The following is an 18,626-nucleotide window of genomic DNA, read 5'->3' as shown; positions in this document are numbered from 1 at the left end:
AGTACGGGGCCCGACCACCAGATGACGACACACGGAACCTCATTCACCTACAGCTGGGGAGGCGGCAGCTTCTACAAAGTGGGGGAGGAGTGGGCTCACTGGAGCAGAAGCTTTCAAAACGATGCAGCAGCCCCTCTCTCTCTCTCTCTCTCTCTCTCTGCGTTGCCGCCACAACACGGCGCCAGAGTCTGTCCCAGAGTTGCAACATCGAGAGACCATCGCTCTGCAGTACAGATCAGTTGTGCGTTACCACGATACAGACACCCGACATTCTACACCCGCCAGTGAAACTCGTTTGTCATATTCTAAAATCAACCCGAGCGTGCGAGCTTACCAAGGGATGCGGAGGCATACAAACAGCGACAGATTCGAGCTGGATCCTTCCGCAGCTGTTAGTGAAACGGGAAGAGAACAGACTCAAAAAAAGAATCATTGTAGTGAAAGGAATAAAGCGTATCTAGATAATGTGAAGGGGGGGAAAAAAGTCATTAAACTTTATATGTAACTAAGGAGGCGTAAATAACTTCAAATAACCTCCTTTCACTTCCTCTTCTCTTGTACATCTGCCAATCACAAGCACACCTTTTCCCCTACGGGAAATGACCATGCACCTTTCTCCTCTCTTTCACTAACAATTCAATTTCCTTATCCCACCACTCTACCCCTTCTCACACTCCCACATCCCACCTCCCGCATGCAACACACTTCTCTCGCACACGTATGTACTGATCCAATGAATACATACCATTCCTCGCCCACTCTCTTAGTTTCGTTTACTCTCACCATTTGCCATTCTTCACCCAGTCTCTCCCGGTATCTCCTCACGCAATCTTCCTCTCTATGATCATTTCCCCCTCACCATCCTCTTTCCATGCCGAAATCATTTCCCTCTTTCCCCAAAGCCTCTACAAGTTTTCCCCCTCATCTCTATAAAGAAGTGATCAGACATCCCACCAGCTGCCACTCTCGGAACAACTATCATAATTTGATAATGTCTCCTCACCATTAACTCTACTTATCCAAGTATGTCTCCTTTTAAGTCAGGTATACCCAATCACCACTCCTGTTTCAGCATACAGCACACTCCTGCTTCAGCATACAGCACTCCTACTTCAGCATACAGCTATACGAGCTTCTCACCCTTTCCATACACAGTGTGTGACCCCCTGCACCCCAATCATCACCTACTCTTGCATTCACATCAACCATAACAGTGACTCGATCTCTCACATCAAAACAGTGGATGCTAACCGCTCGGCTGTGCTGCCCATAATGGAGAGATGACTATTCGATGGAGAGTAAATGAATATCTCTCGCTTCACGTCTATGAGCAACGGTCTCGACCAGTCATTTCTCATAAGGCTCACATAACCGGTCTAGATCCCGGTATCACGGAGGTGAGACGAAGGGTATCCATTAACTAAGGGCAGTATAGTCAAGTGGGCAACGTACTCAGCTACCATACAAATGGTACGGGTTCGAATCATAGTTATTAAAGGGCATTTCGTGATATATGTTCAAAATTTCTTGCAATGGGCTGGAGACAGTGTCAACACACTGAGAACTGTTGATGTTAATGGTTGGATATTTATGAAAACTTTTGAGTTTATACTCTTTATTTTATTCAAATATTCATAGAGGGAGCGGGGGACTGGAAATCCTCCCATCCAGTTTTACTTTTCCAAAAAAAAAAGGGGGGGGGGGAAACAGAGAAGGTGGCCAAGTGAGGATTTTCTCTAAGGCTCAGTCCTCTGTTCTTAGCGCTACCTCGCTAATGCAGGATGTGGGGAATATATATATATATATATATATATATATATATATATATATATATATATATATATATATATATATCACTAACAATCTCACGTCTTCATCCCACCACTCACTATCCTTCTAATCTGCCCTCCTCCCACCCTTCTCATACCACATGCATCTTTTGCGCAAGCCATTACTGTTTCCCTAAATACATCCTATTCCTCACCCACTCCCCTCACGTCATTTGCTCTCACCTTTTGCCATTCTACACTCAATCTCTCCTGATGCTTCCTCACACAAGTCTCCTTTCCAAGATCACTTACTCTCACCACTCTCTTCTCCCCAACATTTTCTCTTCTTTTCCGGAACCTCTACAAATCTTCACCTTCGCCTCCAAAAGATAGTGATTAGACATCCCTTCAGCTGCCCCTCTCAGCACATTAACATCCAGAAGTCTCTTTTACACGCCTTTCAATCAACGCGTAGTCCAATAATGCCCTTTGACCATTTCTCCTGCTTATATAAGTATACTTATCCATATCTCTCTTTTTAAAAGAGGTATTCCTAATCACGTCTTTTTTCAGCACACAAATCCACAAGCTCTTCACCATTTCCATTTACAACAATGAACACCCCATGTACACCAATTTTACCCTCAACTGCCTCATTATTCACCTTCGCATCTAAATCACCCATCACTATTACCCGGTCTCGTACATCAAAATTGCTAATACACTCACTCAACTGCTCCCAAAACACGTGCCTCTCATGATCTTTCTTCTTATGACCAGGTGCAAAGGCACCAATAATCCTATCTCTCCATCCACTTTCAGTTTTAGCCACAACAATCTAAAATTTGCTTCCTTACACTCTATCACATACTCCCGCAACTCCGGCTTCAGGAGTATTGCTACTCCTTCCTTAGCTCTTGTCCTCTCACCAACCCCTGACTTTACTCCCAAGACCCTCCCGAACCACTTTTCCCCTTTCCCGTTGAGCTTCGTTTCACTCACAGCCAGAACATCCAGGTTTCTTTCCTCAAACATACTACCTATCGCTCTTTCCTTCTCTTCTTGGTTACATCCACACACATTCAGACACCCGAATCTGTGCCTTTGAGGAGGATAAGCACTCCCCGCTTGACTCCTGTTTCCCTTATTAATATATATATATATATATATATATATATATATATATATATATATATATATATATATATATATATATATATATATAATCCCTGGCGACACGGGAGAAAGAATATTTCCCACGTATTCCCTGCGTGTCGTAAAAGGCGACTAAACGGGGAGGGAGCAGGAGGCTGGAAATCCTCCCCTCGTGTTTTTAACTTTCCAAAAGAAGGAACAGAGAAGGGGAACAAGTGAGGATATTCCCTCTAAGGCGCAGTGCTCTGTGAGCTTGGGAAAGAGACTTGTGTGAGGAAGTACCAGGAGAGACTGCGTACAGAATGGAAAAAGGTGAAAACAATGGAAGTAAGGGGAGTGGGGGAGGAATGAGATGTATTTAGGGAATCAGTGATGGATTGCGCAAAAGATGCTTGTGGCATGAGAAGAGTGGGAGGTGGGTTGATTAGAAAGGGTAGTGAGTGGTTGGATGAAGAAGTAAGAGTATTAGTGAAAGAGAAGAGAGAGGCATTTGGACGATTTTTGCAGGGAAAAAATGCAGTTGAGTGGGAGACGTATAAAAGAAAGAGACAGGAGGTCAAGAGAAAGGTGCAAGAGGTGAAAAAAAAGGGCAAATGAGAGTTGGGGTGAGAGAGTATCATTAAATTTTAGGGAGAATAAAAAGATGTTCTGGAAGGAGGTAAATAAAGTGCGTAAGACAAGGGAGCAAATGGGAACTTCAGTGAAGGGCGCAAATGGGGAGGTGATAACAAGTAGTGGTGATGTGAGAAGGAGATGGAGTGAGTATTTTGAAGGTTTGTTGAATGTGTTTGATGATAGAGTGGCAGATATAGGGTGTTTTGGTCGAGGTGGTGTGCAAAGTGAGAGGGTTAGGGAAAATGATTTGGTAAACAGAGAAGAGGTAGTAAAAGCTTTGCGGAAGATAAAAGCCGGCAAGGCAGCAGGTTTGGATGGTATTGCAGTGGAATTTATTAAAAAAGGGGGTGACTGTATTGTTGACTGGTTGGTAAGGTTATTTAATGTATGTATGACTCACGGTGAGGTGCCTGAGGATTGGCGGAATGCGTGCATAGTGCCATTGTATAAAGGCAAAGGGGATAAGAGTGAGTGCTCAAATTACAGAGGTATAAGTTTGTTGAGTATTCCTGGTAAATTATATGGGAGGGTATTGATTGAGAGGGTGAAAGCATGTACAGAGCATCAGATTGGGGAAGAGCAGTGTGGTTTCAGAAGTGGTAGAGGATGTGTGGATCAGGTGTTTGCTTTGAAGAATGTATGTGAGAAATACTTAGAAAAGCAAATGGATTTGTATGTAGCATTTATGGATCTGGAGAAGGCATATGATAGAGTTGATAGAGATGCTCTGTGGAAGGTATTAAGAATATATGGTTTGGGAGGCAAGTTGTTAGAAGCAGTGAAAAGTTTTTATCGAGGATGTAAGGCATGTGTACGTGTAGGAAGAGAGGAAAGTGATTGGTTCTCAGTGAATGTAGGTTTGCGGCAGGGGTGTGTGATGTCTCCATGGTTATTTAATTTGTTTATGGATGGGGTTGTTAGGGAGGTGAATGCAAGAGTTTTGGAAAGAGGGACAAGTATGAAATCTGTTGGGGATGAGAGAGCTTGGGAAGTGAGTCAGTTGTTGTTCGCTGATGATACAGCGCTGGTGGCTGATTCATGTGAGAAACTGCAGAAGCTGGTGACTGAGTTTGGTAAAGTGTGTGAAAGAAGAAAGTTAAGAGTAAATGTGAATAAGAGCAAGGTTATTAGGTACAGTAGGGTTGAGGGTCAAGTCAATTGGGAGGTGAGTTTGAATGGAGAAAAACTGGAGGAAGTGAAGTGTTTTAGATATCTGGGAGTGGATCTAGCAGCGGATGGAACCATGGAAGCGGAAGTGGATCATAGGGTGGGGGAGGGGGAGAAAATCCTGGGAGCCTTGAAGAATGTGTGGAGGTCGAGAACATTATCTTGGAAAGCAAAAATGAGTATGTTTGAAGGAATAGTGGTCCCAACAATGTTGTATGGTTGCGAGGCGTAGGCTATGGATAGAGTTGTGCGCAGGAGGATGGATGTGCTGGAAATGAGATGTTTGAGGACAATGTGTGGTGTGAGGTGGTTTGACCGAGTAAGTAACGTAAGGGTAAGAGAGATGTGTGGAAATAAAAAGAGCGTGGTTGAGAGAGCAGAAGAGGGTGTTTTGAAATGGTTTGGGCACATGGAGAGAATGAGTGAGGAAAGATTGACCAAGAGGATATATGTGTCGGAGGTGGAGGGAACGAGGAGAAGAGGGAGACCAAATTGGAGGTGGAAAGATGGAGTGAAAAAGATTTTGTGTGATCGGGGCCTGAACATGCAGGAGGGTGAAAGGAGGGCAAGGAATAGAGTGAAGTGGAGCGATGTGGTATACCGGGGTTGACGTGCTGTCAGTGGATTGAATCGGGGCATGTGAAGCGTCTGGGGTAAACCATGGTAAGCTGTGTAGGTATGTATATTTTGCGTGTGTGGACGTATGTATATACATGTGTATGGGGGTGGGTTGGGCCATTTCTTTCGTCTGTTTCCTTGCGCTACCTCGCAAACGCGGGAGACAGCGACAAAGCAAAAAAAAAAAAAGAAAAAAAAAAAAAAAAATATATATATATATATATATATATATATATATATATATATATATATATATTCGATGTATGCATGGATCATGGTAAAGGGCCTGAGGATTGGCGGAATGCATGTACAGTGACACTGTATAAAGGCATAGGGGATGAAAGTGAGTGTTTAAACTACATAGGTATCAGTTTGTCGAGTATTCCATTAAAACTGTATGGGAGGGTATTGATTGCGAGGGTGAGGGCATGTACAGAGAATCAGATTGGCGAGGACCAGTGTAGTCTTAGAAGAGGCAGAGGATGTAAGGATCAAGTATTTACTTTAAATATATACTAAAAAATACTTAGAAAAATAGATGCTTTTGTATATAGCATAAGTGGATCTGGAGAAGGCCTATGATAGGGTTGATAGACATGCTTTGTGGAAGGTTTGAAGAATACATGGTGTGGGAGGTAAGCTGCTAGAAGCAGCGAGGTTTTTTTTTTGTTTTTTTTCCAAGGGTGTAAGGTATGAGTACGAGTAGGAAGACAGCTGAAGGTCGGTCTGCGGCAGGTTGTATAATTTGTTTATGGATGAGGTAGTTAGGGAGGTAAATGCAAGAGTTTTTTGGAGGGGCGAATATGCAGTCTGTTGGGGATGTACGGGCCTGGGAAAATTATTCAATTGTTGTTCGCCGATGATACAGTACTGGAAGCCGATTCGAGTGAGAAACTACAGAAGTTGGAGACTGAGTTTAGAAAAGTGTGTGAAAGGAGAAAGTTGAGAGTAAATGTGAATAAGAGCAAGGTTATTAAGTTCAGCAGGGTTGACGGACAAGTTAGTTGGGAAGTAAGTTTGAATGGAGAAAGGTTGGAGGAATCGAAGTGCTTTAGATATCTGGGAGTGTGGGAGTGTGGAAGCGGAAGAGAGCCACAGGGTGTAGGAGGGGGTGAAGGTTCTGGGATCGATGAAGAATGTGTGGAAAGAGAACACATTAACTCAAGAAAGTGGCGGGGGTGGAAACGGGAATGAATAAAGGCAGCAAGTATGAATTATGAACATGTGTATATATATATATATATATATATATATATATATATATATATATATATATTTTTTTTTTTTTTTTTTTTTTTTCATACTATTCGCTATTTCCCGCGATAGCGAGGTAGCGTTAAGAACAGAGGACTGGGCCTTTGAGGGAATATCCTCACCTGGCCCTCTTCTCTGTTCCTTCTTTTGGAAAAAAAAAAAAAAAAAAAAATGAGAGGGGAGGATTTCCAGCCCCCCGCTCCCTTCCCTTTTAGTCGCCTTCTACGACACGCAGGGAATACGTGGGACGTATTCTTTCTCCCCTATCCCCAGGGATATAATCATGGAAGCAGAGGTGAGTCAAAGGAAGGGGGAGGGGACAAAGGTTCTGGGGGCGATGAAGAATGTGTGGAGAGAGAGAACATTATCTCAGAGAACAAAAATGGGTATGTTTGAAGGGTGGATGTGTTGGAAATGAAATGTTTGGGGAAAATATGTGGTGTGAGGTAGTATGAGTAAGTAATGAAAGGGTAAGAGAGATGTATGGAAACAAAAAGCGTATGGTTGAGAGAGAGCAGAAGATGGTGTTTTGAAATGGTTTGGACACATGGAGAGAATGAGTGCAGAAAGGTTGACAAAGAGGTGGAGGGAACAAGGAGAAGCAGGAGACCAAATTGGAGGTGGAAGGATGGAATGAAAAAGTTTCTGAGCGATCGGGGCCTGAACATACATGAGGGTGAAAGACATGTAAGGAATAGAGTGAATTTGAACGATGTGGTATACTGGGGTTGACATGTTGTCAATGGACTGAACCGGGGCATGTGAAATGTCTGTGTGTGTATATATATGTATACATTGAGATGTATATAGGTCTGTGTATGTATATATATGTATATGTTGAAATGTATAGGTATGTATATGTGCGTGTGTGGACGTGGTTGGACCATTCTTACCGTCTGTTTCCTTGCGCTGCTTCGCTAACGCGGGAGACAGTGACAGCGTATAACTAAATATTTTAAATAAATAAATAAATAAATAAATAAATATAATATATATATATATATATATATATATATATATATATATATATATATATATATATATATATATTTTTTTTTTTTTCTTTTAAACTATTTGCCATTTCCCGCGTTAGCGAGGTAGCGTTAAGAACAGAGGACTGGGCCTTTTTTGGAATATCCTCACCTGGCCCCCTCTGTTCCTTCTTTTGGAAAATAAAAAAAAAAAAACGAGAGGGGAGGATTTCCAGCCACCCGCTCCCTCCCCTTTTAGTCGCCTTCTACGACACGCAGGGAATACGTGGGAAGTATTCTTAATCCCCTATCCCCAGGGATAATATATATATATATATATATATATATATATATATATATATATATATATATATATATATATATATATATATATATATTATTTTATTTTTATTATACTTTGTCGCTGTCTCCCGCGTTTGCGAGGTAGCGCAAGGAAACAGACGAAAGAAATGGCCCAACCCCCCCCCCATACACATGTATATACATACGTCCACACACGCAAATATACATACCTACACAGCTTTCCATGGTTTACCCCAGACGCTTCACATGCCTTGATTCAATCCACTGACAGCACGTCAACCCCGGTATACCACATCGCTCCAATTCACTCTATTCCTTGCCCTCCTTTCACCCTCCTGCATGTTCAGGCCCCGATCACACAAAATCTTTTTCACTCCATCTTTCCACCTCCAATTTGGTCTTCCTCTTCTCCTTGTTCCCTCCACCTCCGACACATATATCCTCTTGGTCAATCTTTCCTCACTCATCCTCTCCATGTGCCCAAACCACTTCAAAACACCCTCTTCTGCTCTCTCAACCACGCTCTTTTTATTTCCACACATCTCTCTTACCCTTACGTTACTCACTCGATCAAACCACCTCACACCACACATTGTCCTCAAACATCTCATTTCCAGCACATCCATCCTCCTGCGCACAACTCTATCCATAGCCCACGCCTCGCAACCATACAACATTGTTGGAACCACTATTCCTTCAAACATACCCATTTTTGCTTTCCGAGGTAATGTTCTCGACTTCCACACATTCTTCAAGGCCCCCAGGATTTTCGCCCCCTCCCCCACTCTATGATCCACTTCCGCTTCCATGGTTCCATCCGCTGCCAGATCCACTCCCAGATATCTAAAACACTTCACTTCCTCCAGTTTTTCTCCATTCAAACTCACCTCCCAATTGACTTGACCCTCAACCCTACTGTACCTAATAACCTTGCTCTTATTCACATTTACTCTTAACTTTCTTCTCCCACACACTTTTCCAAACTCAGTCACCAGCTTCTGCAGTTTCTCACATGAATCAGCCACCAGCGCTGTATCATCAGCGAACAACAACTGACTCACTTCCCAAGCTCTCTCATCCCCAACAGACTTCATACTTGCCCCTGTTTCCAAAACTCTTGCATTTACCTCCCTAACAACCCCATCCATAAACAAATTAAACAACCATGGAGACATCACACACCCCTGCCGCAAACCTACATTCACTGAGAACCAATCACTTTCCTCTCTTCCTACACGTATATATATATATATATATATATATATATATATATATATATATATATATATATATATATATATATACACACATGTATATACATACACGTCCACACCTGGGCATATACATAACTGTACGTCTCAACGTATACATCTATATACATACACAGACATATACATATATACAAATGTACAAAATTCATACCTGCTGCCTTCATCCATTCTTGATGCCACCCTGCCACACACGAAATACCCCCCCCCCCCCCCCCCCCGCACGCGCGCGAGGTAGCGCTGGGAAAAGACAACAAAAGCCACATTCGTTCACACTCAGTCTCTAACTGTCAGGTATAATGCACCCAAACCACAGATCCCTTCCCACATCCAGGCCCTACAAAACATTCCATGGTTTACCCCAGACGCTTCACATGCCCTGGAACAATCCATTGACAGCACGTCGACCCAGGTGTACCACATCATTAAAAATCACTCTATTCCTTGCACGCCTTTCATCCTCATGTATGTTCAGGTTCCGATCGCTCAAAATCTTTTTCACCCCATCCTTCCACCTCCAATTTGGTCTCCCGCTTCTCCTCGTTCCCTTCACCTCTGACACATTTATCCTTTTTGTCAATCTTTCCTCATTCTCTCCATGTGACCAAACCATTTCAACACACCCTCTTCTGCTTTCTCAATCACACTCTTTTCATTATCACACATCTCTCTTACTCCTTCATTACTTACTCGATCAAACCACCTCACATCACATATTGTCCTCAAACATTTCATTTCCAACACATCCACCCTCCTCTGAACAACTCTATCTATACCCAATGCCTCACAGCCATATAACATTGTTGGAACCGCTATTCCTTCACACATACCCATTTTTGCTCTCTGAAATAACGTTCACGCCTTACACACATTCTTCAACGCTCCCAGAACCTTTGCCCCCTTCCCCACCCTGTGACTCACTTCCGTTTCCACTGTTCCATCCGTTGCTAAATCTACTCCTTGATATCTAAAACACTTCACTTCCTCCAGTTTTCCAAGTTCAAACTTACCTCCCAAGTAACTTGTTCCCCAACCCTACTAAATGTAATAACCTTTCTCTTATTCACATTTAATTTCAGCTTTCTTCTTTCACACACTTTACCAAACTCAGTCACCACCTCTGCAGTTTCTCACCCGAATCAGCCATCAGCGTTGTATCATCAGCATCCAACTGACTCACTTCCCTCTCACCCATAACAGACTGCATACTTGTCCCTCTCTCCAAAAATCTTGCATTCACCTCCCTAACAACCCTATCCATAAACATATTAAACAACCATGGAGATATCACGCACCCCTGCCGCAAACTGACATTCACTGGGAACCAATCACTTTCCTCTCTTCCTACTCGTACGCACGCCTTACATCCTTGGAAAATGACCCCCCCCCCCCCCCAAGCAAGCAAGGTAGCGCTAGGAAAAGACAACAAAGGCCACATTCGTTGACATTCAGCCTCTAGCTGTCATGTGTAATGCACCGAAACCACAGCTCCCTTTCAACATCCAGGCCCCAAAAAACTTTCTATGGTTTACCACAGACGCTTCACATGTCCTGGTTCAATCCAGTGACAGCACGTCGACCCGGTATACCACATCGTTCCAATTCACTCTATCCCTTGCACGCCTTTCACCCTCCTATATGTTCAGGCCCCGATCGCTTAAAATCGTTTTCACCCCATCTTTCCACCTCCAATTTGGTTTCCCACTTCTTGTTCCCATCGCCTCCGACTCATATATTCTCTTTATCAATCTTTCCTCACTCATTCTCTCTGTGACCAAACCATTTCAATACACCCTCTTCTGCTCTCAACCACACTTTTTATTACCACATATCTCTTACCCTTTCATTACGTTCTCGATCAAACCACCTCACACCAAATGTTGTCCTGAAACATTTCATTTCCAACACATCTACCCTCCTCCCTCAACTCTATCTCCCACGCCTTGCAATCATATAACATTATTGGAACCACTAATCATTCAAACATACCCATTATTGCTCTCCAAAATGATGTTCTTGCCTTCTATACATTCTTCAGTGCTCCCAGAACCTTTGCCCCCTCCCTCACCCTGTGACTCACTTCCGCTTGCATGGTTCTATCCGCTGCTAGATCCACTCCCAGATATCTAAAACACCTCACTTCTTCCCGTTTTTCTCCATTCAAACTTACCTCCCAATTGACTTGTCCCTCAATCCTACTGTACCTAATAACCTTGTTCTTATTCACATTTACTCTCTACTTTCTTCTTTCACACACTTCACCAAACTCAGTCACCAGCTTCTGCATCCGAATCAGCCTCCAGCGGTGTATCATCAGTGAACAACAACGGACTCACTTCCTAAGCCCTCTCATCCACAACACACTGCATACTTGCCCCTCTCTCCAAAACTCTTGCATTCACCTCCCTAACAACACCATCAATAAGCAAATTAAACAGCCATGGTGACATCACACACCCCTGCCGCAAACCGACGTTCACCGAAAACCAATCACTTTCCTCTCTTCCTACTCATTCACATGCCTTACATCCTTGATAAAAACTTTTCACTGCTTCTAACAACTTGCCTCCCACACCAAATACTCTTAATACTTTCCACAAAGCATCTCAGTCAACTCCATCATATGCCTTCTCCAGATCCATAAATGCTACATACAAATCCATTTGCTTTTCTAAGTATTTCTCACATACATTCTTCAAAGCAAACACCTGATCCACACATCCTCTACCACTTCTGAAACCACACTGCTCTTCCCTAATCTGATGCTCTGTACAAACTTTACCCTTTCAATTAATACCCTCCCATACAATTTCCCTGGAATACTCAACAAACGTATAACTCTGTAATTTGAACACTCACCCTTATCCCCTTTGCCTTTATACAATGGCACTATGCATGCATTCCGCCAATCCTCAGGCATCTCACCCTGAACTATACATACATTAAATATCCTTACCAACCAGTCAACAACACAGTAACCACCTTTTCTTAATAAATTCCACTGCAATACCATCCAAACCCACCGCCTTGCCAGCTTTCATCTACCACAAAGCTTTCACTACCTCTACTCTGTTTACCAAATCATTCTCCGTCACCCTCTTTTAGAAAGTTAAAATACGAGAGGAGGGTTCCTAGCTCCCCGCTTCTGTCACCTTCAGTTGCCTTCTACAACATAAATGCCCATCCATGCACATATACATCATTTTTTTAATACATATTCTCCATTTCCATCCTTAGCAAGGTAGTGTTTAGAACAGAGGACTGAGTGTTAGGAAAAATCCTCACTTGGCCCCCTTCTCTGTTCCCTTTGGGAAAAGTAAAAACTGGAGGGGAGGATTTCCAGCCACCTGCTCCCTCCTCTTTTAGTAACCTTCTAAGACACGCAGGGAATACATGGGAAGTAATTCTTTCTCCCCTATCCCCATGGATAATATACATAATCTTTTCTTTCATACTATTCTCCATTTCCCGCGTTAGCGAGGTAGCGTTAAGAACAGAGGACTGGGCCTTTGAGGGAATATCCTCACCTGGCCCCCTTCTCTGTTCCTTCTTTTGGAAAATCAAAAAAAAAAAAAAGAGAGAGAGCGGGGAAGATTTTCAGCCACCCGCTCCCTCCCCTTTTAGTCTCCTTCTACAACACATAGGGAATACGTGGGCTATCCCCAGGGATAAATATACATAATATATACACATATACATATCCCTGGGGATAGGGGAGAAAGAATACTTCCCACGTATTCCCTGCGTGTCGTAGAAGGCGACTAAAAGGGGAGGGAGCGGGGGCTGGAAATCCTCCCCTCTCATTATTTTTTTTTATTTTCCAAAAGAAGGAACAGAGAAGGGGGCCAGGTGAGGATATTCCCTCAAAGGCCCAGTTCTCTGTTCTTAACGCTACCTCGCTAATGCGGGAAATGGCGAATAGTTTGAAAGAAAGAAAGAAAGATATAGATACACATATACACATGCACATATTCATACTTGCTTGCCTTCATCCATTCCTGGCGCCATCCCACCCACAGGAAACAGCATCGCAACCCCCTGCTTCAAAATTTTGATGAAATTTCAACTTATAATATTCATGGACAAAATACCAATCGGTTAAACCAGTTACAACTGAAAAAATATTAACTTCAAAAACAATACTTATTCCTGATATATGTGAACATGAATGAAATCAAATAACTAATATGGGAGAGAAAGGAATTTTGAAAATGGAAGGGTTAAAGGGGGAAAGGGGGATGAGAGTAATGGGGGAAAAGATGGGGCAAAGAAAGGCTGGCTGTGATTGACATTGTATATGTAAAGTTTTGACATAAATATCAAACACAGAAAAAATTATGTAATCCCCTTAACATGATCAAAACCAATGCTAAAAGGATAAATAAAAGTGCCAAGGCCCATGAAGCCTGCTTTATTTACAACTAAAAGGGTGTTCCATAGTACATGTCACCTTCAGTGCAGCTAAATTATTCTGAGTGAAATAAGGATTGATGTTAACATTGTTTGCAAAGAGTCAAAGATGTCTGTACAGTAAACCCCATTATAACAGATTTCAATGTACTGGAATCCAGCTATCCTCTCTAACAATATCTCTGATGCCCATTCCAGGAACTCCCTCAAAGGGATAGTCGAGGCAACAGTCTACATAACTGGTGAACTCTATAGCCACTTCTTAGCCTTCAGTGCGTCATCCTTAACAGATAAGTCCACTGACAAAGGGCAACTCTAGTTCAGTGTTTCAAGAGGCTCCTACTAAACTTCCTCCTGACCACTTCTACCTAATGTATTTACAAGGCTTCAACCTAAACTTCCTACCGACTACTACTACCTAATGTATCTAAGAGGTTCCTACCTAAACTTCATACCAACTATTTCTACCAAATGTGTCTACTTAATGTTCCTGCATGTTTAGTATACACCTGTGGGACCATTTCAGTCATGATAGATCTCTGTACACTATGGAAAGTCTTCACTAAAATGGAATGGGGAAAGCCTGCCTTGGCACAGTAATGGATGAGAATACTACACCTTTTTTTCAAGATAAACTATTCAGGAGAGCAAATCATAGTCTAGCTAACAAGGAGCTAGGAGAATGGGGGAGGGTGAGGGAGTACCTGTGGGGGTAAGTCAGTGCAGGGGGAATCAGAGAGTGAATGGGATCTGAGGAACAAAGTAAAGGGTGGATGGGACTTTGGCGGTAAGGATCCTTGGCTACTAGCGGTAGCCTAACAGGCAGAGGAATCATCCGAGAGAGGTCAAGTAGGGTCAGTTGGGGACAACTCTAGCAGTATAAGTAGCAGGTTAGCACAAGCAACTTCTAGGAATGATTCTGGTAAGGTCCAGTGCAGGGAGGGTCAAAGTAAGGCAGCGAACCCAAAAAATATGGAGAACCATCTCTCCCCCACTGCTGCACATGCAGACATTAACAGTGATCATACAAATATCCATACTGACAGTAAAGAAAAAAAAAAACCAAATTCAGTCCAGAAATCAACTCAGAAGAATAGAAGTTTAATATACACAAAAGCCCGGATCATCACTGCAAAATACAATGAACTTATATCCTATGCAGTTACTGAAAAACCGAACATTATTGCAATCTCAGAAACGTGTGTAAACTCTGAGAATAAACACTTAATTGTTGAGTTTGCAACACCCAGATACAAAATATTTATGAAAGATCACTTGTACAGGGTAGGTGGTGGAGTTTTGATCTACAGCAATAACAATCTAAGTGCTATTAAGATAAGCAAAGTATACACACACACTTATGACTGTCTAAACTGACTTTACCAACAAGTTCAAAAGTAAACTACATCTAAGTGTTATTTACAGACTCCTCAGCAAAAAGACGATATCATACAATGAAATCAAAACTATAATAAAAAGTAAAGAGGTTATAATAGTAAGAGACTTCAATCTTCCAAACATAAACTGGAACATGTTAATAGGTGACTGTGTGGGAACAAGACTAATGGAAGTGATTGAATATGCTTTTCTAGAACAGCTGATTAAAAAACCAAGAGGTAAAAACAGTTTGATCTTGTCCTTACCAGTAACACAAACTTAATCAACTCCTGCGAAGCAGACAAGAGTTTGTCAAACAGTGATCACACAGTTTGATTAGATTAGAGATAAATTTAGATTATGAAATAAATGACAACAAACTCCTAATCTCAGATTACAGGTGAGCAAATTTTGAAAACAATATACAAGGAATTCGCAGGACCGACTAGACAAAACTTCTTGACAATTACACAGCAGAGGAATTGTGGAATAATTCAAAAAAACATAATACTTAAGACTGAAAATAAACATATTCCATAAAGTAAAGAGAACTTGCAATATTTCAAAACCATCATGGATGAATAGGAGAATAAAAGGACTAATTTGCCAAAAGAAGAAAACATATGAGAAATTCAAATCAATGGGACCGATGAAACGCCAGGAATTAATCAAAATCCAAAGAGAAAGTAAGGTCATAAGACAGAGCAAATGTGACAAAAAAAAAGAATACCCTTCAAAGTTGAGAATAATCCTAAGGAAATCTTCAAATAAGACAAAGGAAGACAGTAAAAGAATGAATTGGACCTTACAAAATGAACATGACACACTAACTCCTGACAACAAGGAAATGGCTACCATACTAAATTATCATTTCAACTATGTTTTCACAATTGAACAAACATCTCGAACACCATAACTAATGAAAATGTATCAAGGATCTGATGAAGGAGAGTTGAAGGTCAGAGAAACATAAAATTCTGAAGTACTTAAATACCTGGACTAATTAAATCCTAACAAATCCAATGGCCTAGATAACAGCCCCAAGATTTTTAAAGGAGGTCAGGAGACAGCAGCTATACCCCATAACAAAAATATTCAACAAATTTCTATTGGTTGGTCAGTTGCCAAGTGACTGGAAACTAGCAAATGTTACTCCTATATATAAAAAAGAAGACTAAAAATGTGCCTTGAACAACTGCCCACTTAGCTTTACATCAGTGTTTGGTAAAATGATGGAAAAAATAACACGGTAAAATTTTCACATTTCTAGAAAAAAAAATCATATCAGACAACCAACAAGGTTTTTGCTATAAAAGATCCTGCCTGATGAGCTTACTGAAAACTTTTGATGTTACTTATCAAAATTGGGATGAAAAATTACCGTGTGATGTATTGCATATTTAGATTTCCCAAAAGGCTTTCGATAAAGTACCTCACAAGAGACTTTTACATAAACTCAAAGCACACAGAATCAGTGAAGAACTCTGTACATGGATCAGAGAGTGACTTACCAGAAGAAAGCAGTGAGTAGCATTAAATGGCAAAGCCTCAGAATGGCTAGACGTAACAAGTGGTGCATCACAAGGGTTGGTCCTAGGCCCAACTCTTTTCATAATATACATTACTGACCTATAACTTGGTCTCATATCTAAGATCTCCAAAACTGCTGACAATATTAAACTATGAGGGAGAGCTGTAAACAAGTAGGACTGCAAAATGATTCAAAGTGATCTTACCTTACTAGCAGAGTACACAAGTCTAAAGTTATGCACTTGGGAGACAAGAATATACGTTACGACTAAAAACTATTCGGAAACTCTCGAACAATAGTAAATAAAGAAAAGGATCTTGCAATTGTCATTGGCAACAATTTGAAATACACTAAACAGTGTCAAATAGCAAGTAAAAAATGTAACCAAATGTTAGGTTTCATAGCCAGGAACATAAGATTATAAGATATCAGAAACAATTTTCACTTTATAAGTCTCTAGTAAGACCACATCTATAAAATACAGTCCAGTTTTGGTCCCTAAACTATAAAAAAAAAAAGATGAGGAAGAACTAGAGCAAGTACAAAGATGCACAACAAAACTGATTCAAACCTTTAGAAATCTGGCATACAAAGTGAGGCTAAAACAACTGGATCTCTTTGACCCAAAGAAATGTCGACTTCACGGCGATTTAATCCAAGTGTTCAAAATACTGAACAAGTTCGATAAAGTAAACCACAAGCATCTTTTTGAAATACAAGGAAATATGGTTACTGGGACAAATAGAATAAAACTCAAAGCTAAAAGATGAAGTACAGTTTTGGGAAAAAGCTCTATTCCTATAAGTGTGTTAAGCACTGGAATAAGTTACCATCAGACATAGAGAAGGATAAAACTATAAATATCTTCAAAAGTCAATTAGATAAATATCTTAAAAATTCAGGTATATTTTGAGAAAAACACCAGAAATAAATGTATAAACAACAGCAGTAATGGGGACACTAGCAGGATAATGTGCAGCAGCGGGGAGTCAGTGATAGCTTAAAAAAGTACGGAGCGGAATTACATTTCTTTTGTCAAGTTAAATAATTTTTTTCAGACAACCTAGTCATGGGCCAATCAGGCCTCCTGTAGTCTGTTTTTCTTATGTGAACTCATGCATAATGGAATTCAGCTCCCTAATGGTAAGTTCTTTTAAAGTTAATTTTTTTTTTTTTTTTTTTTTTTTTTTTTATACTTTGTCGCTGTCTCCCGCGTTTGCGAGGTAGCGCAAGGAAACAGACGAAAGAAATGGCCCAACCCCCCCCCATACACATGTATAAACATACGTCCACACACGCAAATATACATACCTACACAGCTTTCCATGGTTTACCCCAGACGCTTCACATGCCTTGATTCAATCCACTGACAGCACGTCAACCCCGGTATACCACATCGCTCCAATTCACTCTATTCCTTGCCCTCCTTTCACCCTCCTGCATGTTCAGGCCCCGATCACACAAAATCTTTTTCACTCCATCTTTCCACCTCCAATTTGGTCTCCCTCTTCTCCTCGTTCCCTCCACCTCCGACACATATATCCTCTTGGTCAATCTTTCCTCACTCATTCTCTCCATGTGCCCAAACCACTTCAAAACACCCTCTTCTGCTCTCTCAACCACGCTCTTTTTATTTCCACACATCTCTCTTACCCTTACGTTACTCACTCGATCAAACCACCTCACACCACACATTGTCCTCAAACATCTCATTTCCAGCACATCCATCCTCCTGCGCACAACTCTATCCATAGCCCACGCCTCGCAACCATACAACATTGTTGGAACCACTATTCCTTCAAACATACCCATTTTTGCTTTCCGAGATAATGTTCTCGACTTCCACACATTCTTCAAGGCTCCCAGAATTTTCGCCCCCTCCCCCACCCTATGATCCACTTCCGCTTCCATGGTTCCATCCGCTGCCAGATCCACTCCCAGATATCTAAAACACTTCACTTCCTCCAGTTTTTCTCCATTCAAACTCACCTCCCAACTGAATTGACCCTCAACCCTACTGTACCTAATAACCTTGCTCTTATTCACATTTACTCTTAACTTTCTTCTTCCACACACTTTACCAAACTCAGTCACCAGCTTCTGCAGTTTCTCACATGAATCAGCCACCAGCGCTGTATCATCAGCGAACAACAACTGACTCACTTCC

General features: G+C 41.4%; 1 protein-coding gene across 1 annotated transcript in view; it reads right to left on the bottom strand.

Moving 5' to 3' along the window:
• LOC139766212 (zinc finger protein 385B-like) overlaps positions 1-18,626 on the bottom strand; it is a 205,566-nt gene that overhangs the window by 102,041 nt on the left and 84,899 nt on the right. The gene's annotated exons all lie outside the window — the stretch shown is intronic.

This window comes from Panulirus ornatus, chromosome 57 (assembly GCF_036320965.1).
Source record: "Panulirus ornatus isolate Po-2019 chromosome 57, ASM3632096v1, whole genome shotgun sequence".
Lineage (NCBI taxonomy): Eukaryota > Metazoa > Arthropoda > Malacostraca > Decapoda > Palinuridae > Panulirus > Panulirus ornatus.
Note: the sequence above shows the minus strand (reverse complement) of the source record. Positions and strands in the feature narration are given on the sequence as shown.